Raw genomic sequence first — 16,069 nt, 5'->3', positions numbered from 1 at the left:
AAACTGAGTTGTACAGGCTTTATAGGTGGGATTCAGTTGCTCTAACACGCCTGTCTAGTGGCATTTTATGGGTCCTAGTTACCCTGTCTGGTCTTACAAGCTGCAGTTTCAGAAAGGCACAGTTGTCTTGAACATTGTGTTATAGCTGCCCTTGTCATGAGGATGTCTCAGTAGACTACCTAAAATAGCACCAGTCACTTACGTGTAGGCACACGAGTCACTCTTCATAACAAATTAGATGGTTCAGGAGAAGCAATTAAAAATATAATGCTGAGGTTTTGGCAAACATCCAGGAACATTTTGGGGCTTAAATCTGAGTTATTTACTGTATAGAAATTGTCCTTTTTATGTGAAGTTATCTTAAGGATGGTGTACATCTTTGTAGGATAAGTATACCTTCAACAGCAATGAGTGAAAACTTTGTATTTGAATCATTCCTTGTCTCCCAAGTATATTCACTGGTTGATATTTGAAGAATGGTCAGTCTTAGAAGAGTATCCCTGATGTTAAGGTGTGTGACCAGCTTCCAGTGTAATTGTCTTGTAGACACTATTTAACATATGATTGCTGGGACAGCGGGTTTGTTTAAGAGAAGAAATGCATATAGAGCACTGGCTGTGGCAGCCTACAGCAAAGATGGAAAGTGATAAGGCACTATTTCTGCTAAATTTATAAGCCCTTCTTAATACTTTATATAGTGTACATGGATTTTCAACTTGGACAAAGAATACATATGTCTACTTGTATAATTGTATTTTTATGAAGATGTATACCTGATATATACATGATTGAGAAAAAAACCCTACTAAATTTGTCAAGAATCAAGAGGTATAATATAGGTCTTCTGGGAACAACTGAAAAATTGATTGAAATGAATCATGATTTAGCTACTTGAACCTAGATTCTGTCTCTTTACAGGCAACTGAAGCTTTCAGTCTAAATATAAATTAAGTGTATAATATATGCTTAAACAGACTGACATTAATTACAGGAAATTAAAAACATCCGTTACTCACTGGAAACAAATTCTGCTTAGATTATATAAAACCAGATTAAAGGAATAAACTTCATGTCTCTTAAAACAAGGAAAGATTGTTAAGATGGTATTCTCAAGTACTTGAAACTCTCCATCTGACAGTCACAGTGGCTGGCAATAAATGCAAATTTGAAAATAATTTAAGTTAAACAACATAAATTGTTTTACTTTCTCTCTTGTTGGGCTTTATTTGTTGAAGTTATATGACAAAGATACTGTCATGAATCTCTGAAAACAGATTTGTGTCCCTGTAGGTCTGCAGAGAGAATGAAATGTTTCACTTTGAAAATGAGAAATTTGCCAGAAATTCCCTCTTAAATTCAGATTAAATTGAATGTAGTTATTTTATTTTCAGTTTATACCTCAATTTTAAAGTATTGCACAGATAAAAGTGTGATTTGCTACAATACTTATTTCTAATGTCAGACCTGTAAACATTATCAGTTGTGATCACCCTGCAAGGATCTGTGCAGAGGGATGGTTGGATAGGTCAGCAGTTGAGAGATAATCAGAATCATTAGTCATGTTTATTCCCTGTCAGCTTTTCAGATACTGTAATTAAGTTAGGTATAAAGATCTTATTACTGAATGAAGTCTGTAGTCTCCAATGGAAGATGCAATACAACGTGAATCTTGAATTCCAAAATAAAATCTGTGATTCAAATTGGAGCTTCACAAAAGAAATAGTGTTTGCAAACCGGAATGGAGTTGCAGTTTCACACAGACGTATCTCCAATCCATCTCAGCCCTGTGCTGATTATACTCATCTTTGGATATTTAAAATAAAATGTGTCTCAATTTCTGACCAAATCACCATCAGTTACTTTTAATGTTGTTTTTAAAGTTTCTCTAAGTCTTGACTACATGAGTCACCAAACTGTACTCACATTAGCATAATATCAGAATCCCATTAGAATCACATTATTTGATACAGCAGATCAAGGCTCTGGATAAGTTTAAAACCAGCTGACTTCAGACACAACAAAAAAATCCGGGTAAGAACTGCATTATCATAAAACTGTTTGGCTGTGCTGCAACCCAGACATTCAGACTACCAAAAGGAAGAATGGGACCTATCACCAAAAATTACAGGCCAAATGTATATAAATATAAATACCAGGAAATTATTGTTAAGTTGCAATATTTAATATGCATTAAAGATAATAAGAATTCCTGAGAACATTGGCTGATAGAAAATGAATAACCTTCTGTTTTGTAATTTTCTCCAAGCTTTTTTAATAGTAACAGTCACACTGATTTGCAATGAACACATGATATAGTTTGTTGGTTTTATCTTTTTTTTAAATTTTAAAGCCTTCAGTGGATTTCTGATCGCCCAATCAGGATTTTTTACTCTGATCCACAAAGTTATGAAAGCAAATAAGCTGTTTGGTTTCTCCTCATTTCAGCAAAGAAATAATTACCTCTTCCTTTTATTTGTTGCTTCTAGAAAACAAAAGGCCTAAGAAAACTCTTTTGAGCTGTTCAGTGCCATTGTCATCAGTATAATATCTGAAAATAATCTGCAAAATTAAAAACTGTGTTTATGCACAGATCACAGGAAGCTGAGGAGTGTAACATTTCTAAGGATATCTCTGTGCTGTTAATATATATATACTTATATCATTGGAAAGACTTCCATTGTGTTGAGTGAATTTTGGATCACATTTCTGTATTACAATGAGTACAGGAATTTCTGAATGGTGCTTAATGAATAGGTACCTGAATGAGAGGTTTCACCAGCCAAGCTTTCATAGGTTATTTGATCAAGACATGTCAGTACAGGTTTGAAAAGATCTCACTTTTGGCTTTCAGAAATTATGGCCCAGCTATCTTAGAAATGATGACAAACATTACACTGACATAGGCTATTCTGAGACACAAAAATTTAGGAAAGTACTATATCCAATCAGTAAAATCTATGTTAAAAACCTGTGCTGTTGTCTCAGTCCTGTTGCAAACAGTTTCTTCTCTGCTCCCAGGAACAATACTTGTCATTTTATCTTTGTGAAAATGGAAAAGCTCAACAACAATGATAGTATGAGGGACTGAAAACCTGATACATTTCCACAACTCACTAAAAATAATAGGTGCAGATGTAATTTTTCTGCTCTTCTTTGGAAGAGACTCTGGAGATCTGTCACACTATGGAGCATCTCCACAACCACTGTATTACATCTTTTGGGCAATGCCTGTAGCAGAAGAAATAGCAAATCATCATTCTCAAGACTCAGTTCTTTCTTTGTTTTCAGTCCTTTATTATTTTCTGCATTGTCTTGTAGTACACAGAACTTGGCTTCTGCCTCTTCTCAGCCTGAGGAAGTACTTCCTCTGACTAATTTAATAATTCACATAAATACTGTCTAGTTTCTTTAATGTTTCCCACAGAAAAAAGAAAAAAGGTAAACCTCTGTAAATCCATTTGCTTAGCTGCTTGTGATACTCTATAATATTTGCAACTTTACAGAAGATGCTTTTGTGTTAATTTTTGTGGTTATCTCCTTATTTCTTTGTACGCCTGTATACTGATTTGCATCCAGTGCAATATTTATATTTGATCGTAAACTTCTTGGGCCATAATGGTAGAAAAACCATCATAATAATTCCAGATCTGCTGGTAGATATTCTACATGCTAGTGTGACATAAATAACGAATACTAGTAAATAAGGGCTTTATATGGTCACACTTACCTGCCTGCATGAAGTTTTACAGCATGAATCTGACCTGTATAATTGATGCTCTGTTTATTTAAAAAGATTAGAGTCTTTTAACACATATCTGTTAGAATTTAGATATATTGCATCTTGAAATACTAAAAATAGTTGCAGGGAAAAAAAAAGCTGTGTTTCTGAAATTCTAGATAGCACTAATGGTACATTGCCCTATAGTTCTTTCTTTTATTTAATGCATTTCTTCATTTTATGTATTTGTCTCTGTTGTTTTTGAAAATCAAATCTATCCTTTGGTAATGTGATTTGCAGGAAATAAAGAATAAAGCACTACAAATGAAGTACTTTTAAACAATCTGTAATTAATTACATGTGCAAATGCATTGACTAAGTTTGGGTTTGCAATTAGATAACTAATTATGTTGAAAATGGCATAGCATATTTAAATAGATGCTGGTGCCTCTGGCTCATCCAGTTTTCTCTAGGCTGTTATTTAAATATGCAACTATTCTCTTGCTGTTAGGTATCACCTGTTATAATTTAAAAGCATGGTTGCATGCCTAATTAGACATATAATCATGATGTTTACATATGCAAAAAATAAAATCTTTGTATTAATTTAAGGTCATTCTTCTACTTCACAGAAAACCTGTTCCTCAAATGCTGTACAGAAGATCTGTTCATTATTGCAGCATTTATTGGAAAAAAAAAAAAATTCTCACTGTGTTTTCTTGTATAATGCCTAGCAGCTATTTAGTTAGTCACTTTGTAATTACTGGAAGAGCTACCTCTTTAAACCTGGTTCCAACCTCATACAATCTTTCAACGTAATTGTTTATAGAAAGAAGTTTAACCTCCCCATATCGGTACTACTTAGAGGTCTTTAAGAAAAGGGATAGACAATTATTTCTCAGAAATAATGTAGATCCAGTCTAATTGCAAGAGGTAGAATGTGACGAATCATATCATGAGCATATGTATATGAATCATGTCAGCAGTTTCTTAGACCTTTTTCAAATGACTAGATACATTTAACATGCGATGATAACAATACCATTCTTTTTTTTTTTTAATTTAATTGTTGGCTTGTAAGACATGAGGACCATATTTCTGGTAAAGAATATCAGAATTATCAGAACAATCAGAGTTAAAGGTAGCTTCAGGGATTTTTTAAAACAGAATTTCTGTATATTAATGGCCAGATAAATTGGAGTCTCAGTAACAAACATCTCTTTTGATAGCCATTTCTTTGATCCATCTTCCAAAAGAGAATGCTACTTATGTTCACATTAACAGAAGATACTTTTGGTAATCAAGTTGAAGTATGGAATTCTAAGATACTGCCTTTGTGCACTTGTGAATTATTTCTATTAAGATATACAGTATTGATTCCTTGTACAGTAGCTTGCATTTTTATTGTTTAAAAACGAAGATAAGTATTAATTTAACATCGTGTTTATTCTAGCATTACATTTAGGAGAGAAGCTGAGGACAACATTTTGATTGTAAAATTGGTCTGTGGATGACATAACACCTTCTATATAGAAAGCATAAAAATATTTAAAGAGCTAGCATTTTCACAGGCAGTGCTGGAATAGTAGAGACCAGATAGAGCGGATGCAGATTCCTGTATGTCAAATCCAGACTTTGTTATGAAACCACTTGCTTAGTTAACAAACTTTCTAAAATTCTTTGCTTTAAAATTTATCAGTCTGACAAAACATCAAAAACTAGTGAAGATAATGTTGGGCAGAACATACACACTTCAGTAAGTATGAATAATTACATCATACTATTTCAGTTAAGATGCAGTGAAAATTAACTAACATATTTACATAGTTTTGTTGTTAAATGCAGCCTGAGAGTCTTAAATTTGAACTCGTTCTGCATACATTTTTTTCCCCCAGGAGTGGGTCCAGAGCAGTTCTTTTTGTTTGCTGGTGTACAGCACAAAGCAAACAAAATTCATAAATCATACTGACTGAAAACATTAGTCCTGCTTGCTGCTTAATGAGGCTTTAATCCGTTTTGAACAGTGGATTTTTTGTTGGTTTTATTTTGTTTAATATAATTTCCTAAAATTCCTAGGGGAGGAGAAGAGGAAATATGGTTAGAACAGTAGCATGTCTTCTGTCTGGTCTTTAAGGGAAGTAGAGATTGGGACAGTTTTTCAAATCAGAATATTCTGAATATATCTCTTCATGCATGAGCTCATAGAACTGGATTATCACAGAATTACAATCATGCATGAGGTTGGAAAGGTCCTCTGAAGATCATCTAGTCCAGCTTCCCTGCCCAAGCACGGTCAGCTACAGAAGGTTGCCCATCCCCATAATCAGAAAATTATGTGTGGAGCTGCCACAGTATCCTGTGAGAATTAACAATTCTGTGAAATCTCTACAAAAATTATCAGTTGCAAGGACTGGGCACAGTCCATTGGGTATGAAATATGAAGCAGAATTCCTAGAGTGGGATGTGTTAGGAGAGTGGGCTGCCTCCCCCCAAGGCTCAGGTGTGTGGATTTAAGTAGTTACCGTTGGAAGCAACGTTAACAGGTATTATTTTGTTTAATGTTAACAGGTATTATTTTGTTTAATATTTATTGTATTATACAAAGCACCAGCATAGAAAAGATTAGCCATCATATTTCTGCATCCTTTTCCAACAAATTTCATAACATGATTATGACTGAACTGTGTAAACCACAGAATATCAAGCCAGTTCTCCTAGAACAAATTCAATGCTTAGTGCTACATTTTACCTTTTTTTTTTTTTTTTTTTTTAATACTACAGTATTGTATACACATATATATGTTCCAGAAAATAAATATATTGTCTTCATGGGATAAAGGAAAGATGATTAAATGTATTGAATTTAGAAAATGGTTAACCAAGACCTTTTTTTGGTTAACCAAGACCTTTTTCACTGTTTTCTGTGTGAAATTTTACTCAAAGTACTTTCACAAGATAAGTCTCTCTAACTCTCAATTTCCTAAAAGTCTTCTTCCAATTACGTTTTAGAGAGAAAGCAATTGCCTGCCTTCCTTTCATTCCTCCTTTCCCCATCTTTTGGTAAAAGCTGTGCTGGAAAATATACCTACGTTAAACCTTCTTGATATATTATTTTAGTATTTACAAATATTACTGCTAGATATCCACTGTTAATCATCTGTGATGAGTTTGCTGAAGCAGTAAAACACATCTGTACAGGGAAAAATCACATAAACATCAGTATATTGTAATGAATTTTCTTCTAAAAAAACTAAATTGGTTTGACTTCATGAATGCCTCTCTCATGGTTGACTAGCTTAATATTCATTGTCTCAGCAGCAATTTGAAGGTTATTAAGCCTCCTGACCTAGATTTCGCTGGTGTACAGGTTAATCTGCTCAGTTATCTTTTTGTGTGTGCATGTGTTTTAGTTCTCACCAATTTCTACCTTTAAGTTAGTGATTTGGAAACTCTTAAGACCAACCCAGTCATGATGAGAAAGAGAATTACTGTTTGTAAAAGGTAATTTTTTACATTTTTCTCTTTTGCATTGCATCCTTTTTGAAAACAGTTATCCAAGGATAAACAGGAAAAAAGTAGTGATTTAACATGCCCTGGCATCATGCTTCACTAGTCTGCTACAGCAGCAGACACCAGAGGAAGTCAAATCTTTATCCCTCATCCCACTCCGTACAGAGAAGACCAAGTGAGATTAAGAGGGAAAATAAAGAGGGATTCACTTAAGGGACAAACCTTATGATAACAGGTGACAGGAGGAAGTTGTTGGAAGCAGATCTATTCCCACTCTGAAAAGAGAACAGTGCTTCTTCTAGGGGCACCTCACATTGCCTCCTGTTTTGAAGCTGTATTCTAAATAAAATGGAAGATTTTTAGCTTAGCATCTTGATGAACAAAACTGGTATTTCTTCATTTTATCTCATTAAAAACTTAGGTTTGATTAATGCAGAAAAATCCTTTCTTGTTTAAATTTTGCGGTTGTTTGGAGTTCTTTTCAACCGAAAAGCACAACCTGGGTAGTTCTAGAGTCTGAAGTATGCTGTATTTATCCACAAAACTTACATTGTACAAGATAAGAGGAGTTTATATATGGGCTCATTCTTTCTTTATTTGAGAGATGACCTTCTGCTAATTCTCATCCACATAGGATCAGTTCTATGGTCATATTTAATTTTCCATCACTCAGGCTTCCTTTATCTTCCTATCTAATATATTTTAAATTATAAAAAAGTGCCAGAACATTTTTCTTATAAAACCTTCAGTTCTGTTCATTACATCCTTTGAAAGAATGAAGCATCATATGTGTTGTCTCAAACCTTTACTTAATTAAATTAACTTTGAAGTGTTTTTTAGGTAAGGGACAACTTTTATTGAAATACATCTTCAATTTTTTCATCTACTCTGGTGCAAATTGTAGTCATAGTATAGAAATGAAGGTGGAAGAATGGTCTAATCAGATTTCCTGCAAAGAAAGATCAACTATATTCTAACAAATGTTTGCCTGTCATATTCTTCTAAACCTTGCTGAAAGCTATCCTACAACTTCCCTAGAAAGACTATTATAGTGCTTTGCTATTTATGTAGCCAGAATATTTTTCATAATCATTCATAATAGTAAATTATGTTAGTGAAAATTAAGCAATTATTTTCCTTCTAAAGTTATTGAAAAAATTGATAATTGTTCCTTCTAAAGATCTTCATATGGTACTGCAGTTTTACGTGCTGCTTCTTGAACTTAGTCCAGACTAAAAAAGCTGAAGTCCTCCTAGTTTTCCTGACAGATCTTATTTATCACAAGGTAACCTTACCATGTCAGAGGCAAATATGAAGAGATGTCAGGTGCATAGGGACACTTATCCAGAATATTCTTCTAGCTTTGAGCAATGTCTTTTCACTAGATTTTTATTCGATAAATTTGATCGCTTTTCAAACCCTTTGAAACTTGTAGCATCCACAACATACTGTGCAAACAGTTCTGAAGCTTCTTTGTGCACTGTTTAAAAAAACATTTTTGAAATTTTTATTTCATGTTCTTTACATTGTCTATTGGAAAAGTAGTTCCCTGTTTACCTTCTTTGTGCTGTACACATTTTTTTTACTTCTTCATCACTTTCTTCTGCCTAATTATCTCTTTCCCAGGCTGAATAATCCAACTCTGCTTAACAAATGTATTGCTTTTCTCTAAACCTTTTCAGTTTTACTGTATCACTTTCAATCTCTATCAAGATCTGTCATATTAGGCATATATATTAAAACTGCATGCATATTCAAGAGGAGAAACACCACAGTTTTCTGTAACAGAATGAGTGTTTCTATTTTTTCTCTTCCTTACAATGAATGATAGTGGATTTGACTGCTAATAGACATTGAGCTGACCTTTGTTCAAACTAGAAATACTTTTCCCAGTTATACCTTTACTGTCTGGTAACAGTTATATCAGAGCCCAACTCTTTGTACATATAATTAGGACAGGTTTGTTGTTTTTTCTTTTCCTCTCCCAGAAGCATTGTTTTACCTGAAATGAGATCTACATCTGCTTTTGAAACCTACTATCACTTGTTTGCTTTTTCCTGGATTCTCTCCAGTAGATTTATCATTTTTTTAAAAGTTTGATATGATACTCCAGGTGGGATTTCATCAGCTGATAGAAGAACAAATAAATTGATCATTTCTCTCATCTTTTATATGCAACACATCTCTTAATACACTTCTGTATTACATCTCTCAAATACACTTTTTTTTTTTATAAACAATATCTCATATTTTGTTTGTGATCAGAGATAATTGCTAAAATCTTTGCTGCAAAATGGTTGCAGAAGTGTTATTTGGTTACTCCTTCCTAAAGACATGTCCTGGTTTTGGCTGGGATAGAGTTAATTTTTCTTATTAGTAGCTAGAATAGTGCTGGTTTTTGGATTCAGTATGGGATTTGGTATGAGAAGAATGCTGATAATACACTGATGTTTTCAGTTATTGCTAAGAGATCAAGGACTTTCCAACTCTCCATGTCATGCCTGTGCACAGGTGTACAAGAAGCTGGGATGGAGCAGGGCCAGGGCAATGGACCCAAACTGGGCAGTTAAATATTTCATATCATATAATGTCATGCTCAGTATATAAAGGAGGGCCAGCCAGGAAGGATGGGATTCTCCCTCATTTTCAGGATTGTGATTGAGAGAACTTGGTATTTGGGGATCACTAGTCAGAAATTAGCTGGGTATAAATTGGTGAGCAGTGAGCAATCCAGTTTTTCTGTGGGATGAGCATAACTCTAAAGAGTACTTTTCATTAGCTGACATATTAAAGATACTGAAAAACAGATAGTCCAGATACTATGGAATGAATTTCAACTGAACAATATCTCTGTGTCTCCCTGCAACTTAGCGATCATCAAGTTGGCACTAAGCTTCTCCAGTGGAGGATAATTTCTGCAGAACCATCCCAGAGAATATAAACTGTGCTCTTTGGTGATCTGGAAGGGTTAGTAATCCCATGGAGGCCCATTTTTCTTGCACCTCACAGAATCTGGAAAAGGGTATGTGGCATGGTATTGCATGCTGTAATAAACTGACCTCTCCCTTCCCTTCTTAACTTGGTGCTTTACAATCAGCATTGCTACATTCTTGTTACACATGTGGCAGATTTATTTTCAAGTCTGCAGGAACCCCACCCAAGACCCAAAAGTCACATGTTCCTTTGAAACACTGCTGCTGAATGGGTGCATCTGCCTTGTGGGCTGCCAATCAGACATCACTGATGCAGAGTGTATTTCCTAGCTGAGCAGTATGAGACTGTTTTTGGGAGCGCATCAAAAGCCTCAGTAAAATGAAGGTATAACCCTTCTATTGCTTCTCCCATGTCTGGCAAATCAGGTGCTTTGTCCAAAAAAAAAAAAGCTGGATCAATTTAACACAATTTACCCTTTAAAATCCTGTCTGGAAGTTTATAATTTCATCATTGTATAGATGGTTTCAAAATGAATCTGGCATAATTTCCTCAGGCATAGTTTTGGCTGCAGAAATTAGACCAACTGCTTAATAACTGCTAGATCCTCCTTTTTATCTGATATAAACATAGGTGTTGTGCTCACTTTTCCTAGGCTTCTGAGATATCTTCTGCCCTGCATGAGTTCATGAAGATAATCAGAATTGTTTCACGGACTGTCTTAGTTAGTCTAAGGGAACATCATTCTGCTTCACCTTCTTGCATACATCCAGAGTCTATATCATGTATAACATATTCTCTCTTTATTCTGGTTTACCACCCTAGCCAATCATTAAAATTTCTTTAATTAAGGTTTTGGGTATGAATTATTTTTTGTAAATGCTGATGCAAATAAGGTATTGAGCCCTTCAGCCTCCTCTTTGCCCTATGACAAAAAAAAAAAAAAAATCATAGTTTTGGGTTTTTTTTCTAGGTAAATATAACAACTGTTAAGTAACTGAAGTACACTTTGCTTTCTTTTCATATTTTTTCTATTGAACTGTTTGGTTTTATCTTTTAAGCTCATTTCTTATTTCAACTAATTTCATTCTTTACCTTTATTGATTTTAAATCTATATGTTTGTGCTATTCCTTTGTAATTATTATTTTTTCTACACTTTTGTTTCTACTTTCATTAAAAAAGTGATGCTTTCCCCCCATCTTTAAAGCATGTTGTGTTGTTTTTTTGATGGCTTTCATAAGCACACATTTCATTTCAATTTTACCATGAGTTGCTCCTTACAAGGCAGAATTAAATGATTGTGCTTTAAAGTGTTGTGCCACCCTTCCTAATTCTACGCAACAAAAAATACATTCTGAGATTTTGGTAGAATGTGTGTGAGCTACCCTGTTCCTGTCACAACCACTGACTGAGGAGTTAAAAATTCCTGTTCTAATTACCTGTCCTATTGGAGTTGCTTCTAAAAACCACATGCCTACCTCTTACTTCTGATATGTAAAATTATATTGCATAAAATAAGTTGCAAATATAGATGCAATGAATGATAATTCATTTGTGTAAATATAGATGCAATGAATGATAATTCATTTGTGTGTGTCTCCTTTGATAGTAATGGGTTCAGAATAGGTTTGTAAGGTTTAAACTTAGATAAGTGGAATCCCAGTTAATGGGTTTATACGGTATCTAACAATGGGACTCCAATCTTGATTGCTGCTTTTAACATCTTACAGTACAAGAACTGTAAAATGTGTAAATTTTATTTTAACATACAGTGAATGGAAAATCTTGGGTTTAAGGGTCATTGACTGTGTGTCTGAGCAGATAATTGGTAAAAGATATCTCCATTTATAATCTTAGAAGAAAATTTCCTCTTTCATACAGGCACTTAAAATATGGCTTTATTTAATTTCATAGTACAATAAGTTTAAACTAATCACAGTGGAACCTAATCACTGTGAGAGTGATGACTGTTACTGTAAGATCTTACCTAATATATAACAATCTTTGTAATAATAAAGGGTTTTTTTCTGAGAATATTTACATAAGACTTTTTTAAAAAATTAAGTTTAAAGATGTATTATAAGGCTATAATCTTTACCAAATACATATCAGTGGGAAAAGATTCTGTTAGTATTTGATCTGCTGGCTAGCAATTGATGCTACTACTAATACTGTGAACATAATGAAGGAAATAACCTTGACAAATAGTGAACAAATTAAAAAAAAAATAAATATAGTGGATTTTGATTAAGTAAAATGCATGTCAAGCACCACGCATGTGTAATAAAAAGTAAATGTCTTTACATATATTTTGTATATGCCAAATATATACTATTCACCTTTCAGTCAGTTGTAAAATTTGCTGGCATATGAAGTGCGATAATGTCTGAGAAAGAGCCAGGCATGTGCTGAAAAAATCAGAGATATTGGTGCAATGTGACAAGATGAGTTGGACTGTAATACAAAAAATTGTATCAGCGGAGACGTATATCTGTAGCCAGCCTACACCACTTATCTCTCGGTTTTCCAAGAAAAAAATATAAATTCAGAGAAGTGCATTATTTTGAAAAACCTTGAATGGAGACAGATATCACTAGCGCACTTTCTTAAATTAACTTTATTAGCATTCAGAAAATAGTAGTCTAGATACCTGCAGAATTTCTAAGGGTTCTATATAAATTCCTAACCGTATTACACAATTAAACATTGACTTTCTAATAGTGAAAACTTTCTAATTCAGACACAGATGCTGCACAAATATATTATACTGAAAGCTGTACTATGAGCCTCAACCCAGTGCCTCATAAACTGTGTTTAAGAACCCAGTTCTCCCTGCTGTAGAACCCAGCCTCCCTTCCAGTAAAGACAGGATAGGACCAGATTATCGTAGACAGGGATTTGGAGTCCACAGAGTGTGATATGGGTAGTTAAAGTGACTCGGGAATTACCGTGAAAAATCTTTTGTCTGCTCTGTTTTTGTCTTACCATCTGACAGGAGGACTTTGAGCCCAGAGGATGAGGAACAAAATAGGTACAGGGTCAAAGCTCATCAGAGAAGTTCAGCACAGGCTCTGGGGCTGGTGTGAGGTGGCTCAGTGTTTTGTTTGCTGATGCATAAAATACTTTTTGGATATGGATGGGTAAGCGCAGACTGTGTAATAATGTGGAGTCTGGGTCTGAGGAAGTAGTATATGTATTTGTCTTTAATGGTGATGAGACAAGGCAGGAGGCCAAACTTGTATGCAGAAAAAGGAAAGAAAAATCTAACATCTAATGGCTATGAAGAGTAATAGAGAGAATGAATTTAATGTATTGCGACATATCATGAGTGAATATGAGCAAAAACTGACTATGAGCCAGCAATGTGCACTCGCAGCCCAGAAGGCCAACTGTATCCTGGGCTGCATCAAAAGAAGTGCAGCCAGCAAGTCGAGGGAGGTGATTCTCCCCTTCTACTCCTCTCTTATGAGACCCCACCCGGAGTACTGTGTCCAACTATCGCACCCCCAAAACAAGAAGGACAGGGACCTGTTGGAGAAAGTCCAGAGGAAGCCATGAAGATGATCAGGGAGGTGGAGCACCTCCCTTAAGAAGACTGGCTGAGAGTGTTGGGGTGGTTCAGCCTGGAGAAGAGAAGGCTCTGGGGAGATCTTATAGCGGCCTTCCAGTACTTAAAGGGGGCTACAGGAAAGATGGGGAGGGACTATTTATCAAGGAGTATAGCGCTAGGATGAAGGATGACAGTTTTAAACTGAAAGAGGGTAGATTTAGATTAGCTATAAGGAAGAAATTCTTTACTGTGAGGCTGATGAGACACTGGAACAGGCTACCCAGAGAGGTTGTGGCTGCCCCCTCCCTGGAAGTGTTCCAGGCCAGGCTGGACGGGGCTTTGAGCAACCTGATGTAGTGGAAGGTGTCCCTGCCCATGGCAGGGGGGTTGGAACTAGATGATCTTTACGGTCCCTTCCAACCCAAACCCTTCTATGATTCTGTTTCATGATGACAGTGAGACGTTTGTATGCTGTAATTTGTTTACATGAAAGTATATCTCACTGTTGTATACTATATCTTAATTAGTTCTTAGAATGTTGACCTGGAGGTTCATTAAATATCATATGCATATAATCAAAAGAAAACCACATAATATGGACATCTAGTTTCAGATAGCTGTGTTTGACCAGTTTATTGAGCATACAATAAAAAACTACAGACACTGGGAATTTAAAATTCCAGTAAGTATGATATGCGTTAAATAGTGTAGTCTCGTCAGCTTTTTTGTTTATTTGTTCTTTTCAAGGAGTTTAAATGTTAGTGAGTTATGTGTAAAAAGAGTGAATATTTGAACGTTGAAAGATTTGTAGTATTGTCAGGAGACACAAACTTAAAAAAAAAGTCATTAGAGATTTTACAACAGGGTAAATTTCTAACTTTTCAGTATTTCTAATCTATGTTTTGTGTTCTAAAGGTTTTATGCATTGTAAACATTATGGAAGAATAAAATAAATTTAATGTATAAACTTATTTCCTTGAAACCATTCCAATTTTATTTTTATTCCTTTACTGTATGCATTTCACTGATTGCTCAGTTATATAAACTCACCAAAGAGTTTATTGCTTATGGTCTTCTGCTCTACTGTGTGTTTTGCAGGCACACCAGTCTTCCAGGAGGGTGTTTACTGAAAGGCTGTTCCTTACCTATGTTGGATAATGCTGAGAGATCGTTCTCATTTATCCATTACTTTAACCCGACCACTCATCTTCCTCCTCCTAAAAGATAAATAAAAACCAAGTAAACAAGAAGCCTCACATTTGGAGATTGACGTAGTCTTTAGTTTTCAGAGGTGATGAATACATAGAGCTCTTGCTGACTGTGAAGTGTGCATAGTCAAGTCTTCTGAGCATCACTCACATGAGTTTACAAATTAATTATTCTTAATCATTCATGTTAAAAACTCACTGTTTTTTAAAAGTTGTAGCAAATTCTGAGACCTCTAGCTTCTTACTTATTGTGTAGGGAACTACCTGTTAGTTGAGTTTATTTGGGACTGGGATAGACAAGGAATATGTAATACAGAATTCACAGGAGTGCATATATAGGAATATATGTGTACATACACAAACATTTATAGGGCTAGATAGAGAATTCCTATCAGACCTGAGCAGGCCACCATGAAGCTTGAGTGCATCTCCATTTGTACAGCACTCACAGATAATTGGAAGGTTACTAAGCCGCTTCAAATGCTCAACTGAAGTAGAGAAATTCCATGTCAGAGTTTGTAAATGGTAAAGTAAAGCAGACAGGCTCACAGATTTTGATGTCAATATGTTTGCCATTAATGCTCTCTCTTTGGACACCATTTCTACTAGATATGCCCAGCTATCACATGACATCTGACCTTACATTTAGAGCTTTAATAAATGTCTGACTTCATTTTTAAAAAGAGCAGACAAGAGGTCACTGACAGAAACCAGTCCAGTTAGTTCCTGAGACATAGGAACTATCCTGATTATATTACATTTGGATTTATACTATTAAGCCAAATGATAGGAAAATTGCCAAAGAAATCATATAAAGCATATAAATCTGAAATGGAACAGAAGACTCGTCTCGTTTTGTTTCTTGATTTCTTGCTTTGTGGCTTTCTCTTGCTTTCTTCCTTTGTCTTGCCTTCTTGCATTCATACTTTTTCTGTTTGTCACCTTTTCTGTTCAGCCTGAGCGAGATCAGAATCAGATCTTCAGGGCATATTCCTAAACAGCTGGTTTTGGTGCAGAGGTCTGTGATGAAATGATGGCCTCCACTGAAGCTGACAGTAGAACTCCCATTGAGATAAAAAAGGTCAAAAGTTCACCCAGGAACAGCAATCTACCTCTTGTGAGAAAGTAATCCATAGAAGACTGGTGGGAAA

The 16,069-nt window shown here is 35.0% G+C and overlaps 1 protein-coding gene across 2 annotated transcripts in view; it reads left to right on the top strand.

Moving 5' to 3' along the window:
- The window catches only part of IMMP2L (inner mitochondrial membrane peptidase subunit 2), a 497,636-nt gene that overhangs the window by 345,179 nt on the left and 136,388 nt on the right, over nucleotides 1-16,069 (top strand). The window lies entirely within an intron of this gene.

This window comes from Athene noctua, chromosome 3 (genome assembly GCF_965140245.1).
Source record: "Athene noctua chromosome 3, bAthNoc1.hap1.1, whole genome shotgun sequence".
NCBI lineage: Eukaryota > Metazoa > Chordata > Aves > Strigiformes > Strigidae > Athene > Athene noctua.
The sequence above is the reverse complement of the archived record's forward strand: the minus strand, read 5'-3'. Positions and strand labels throughout refer to the sequence as shown.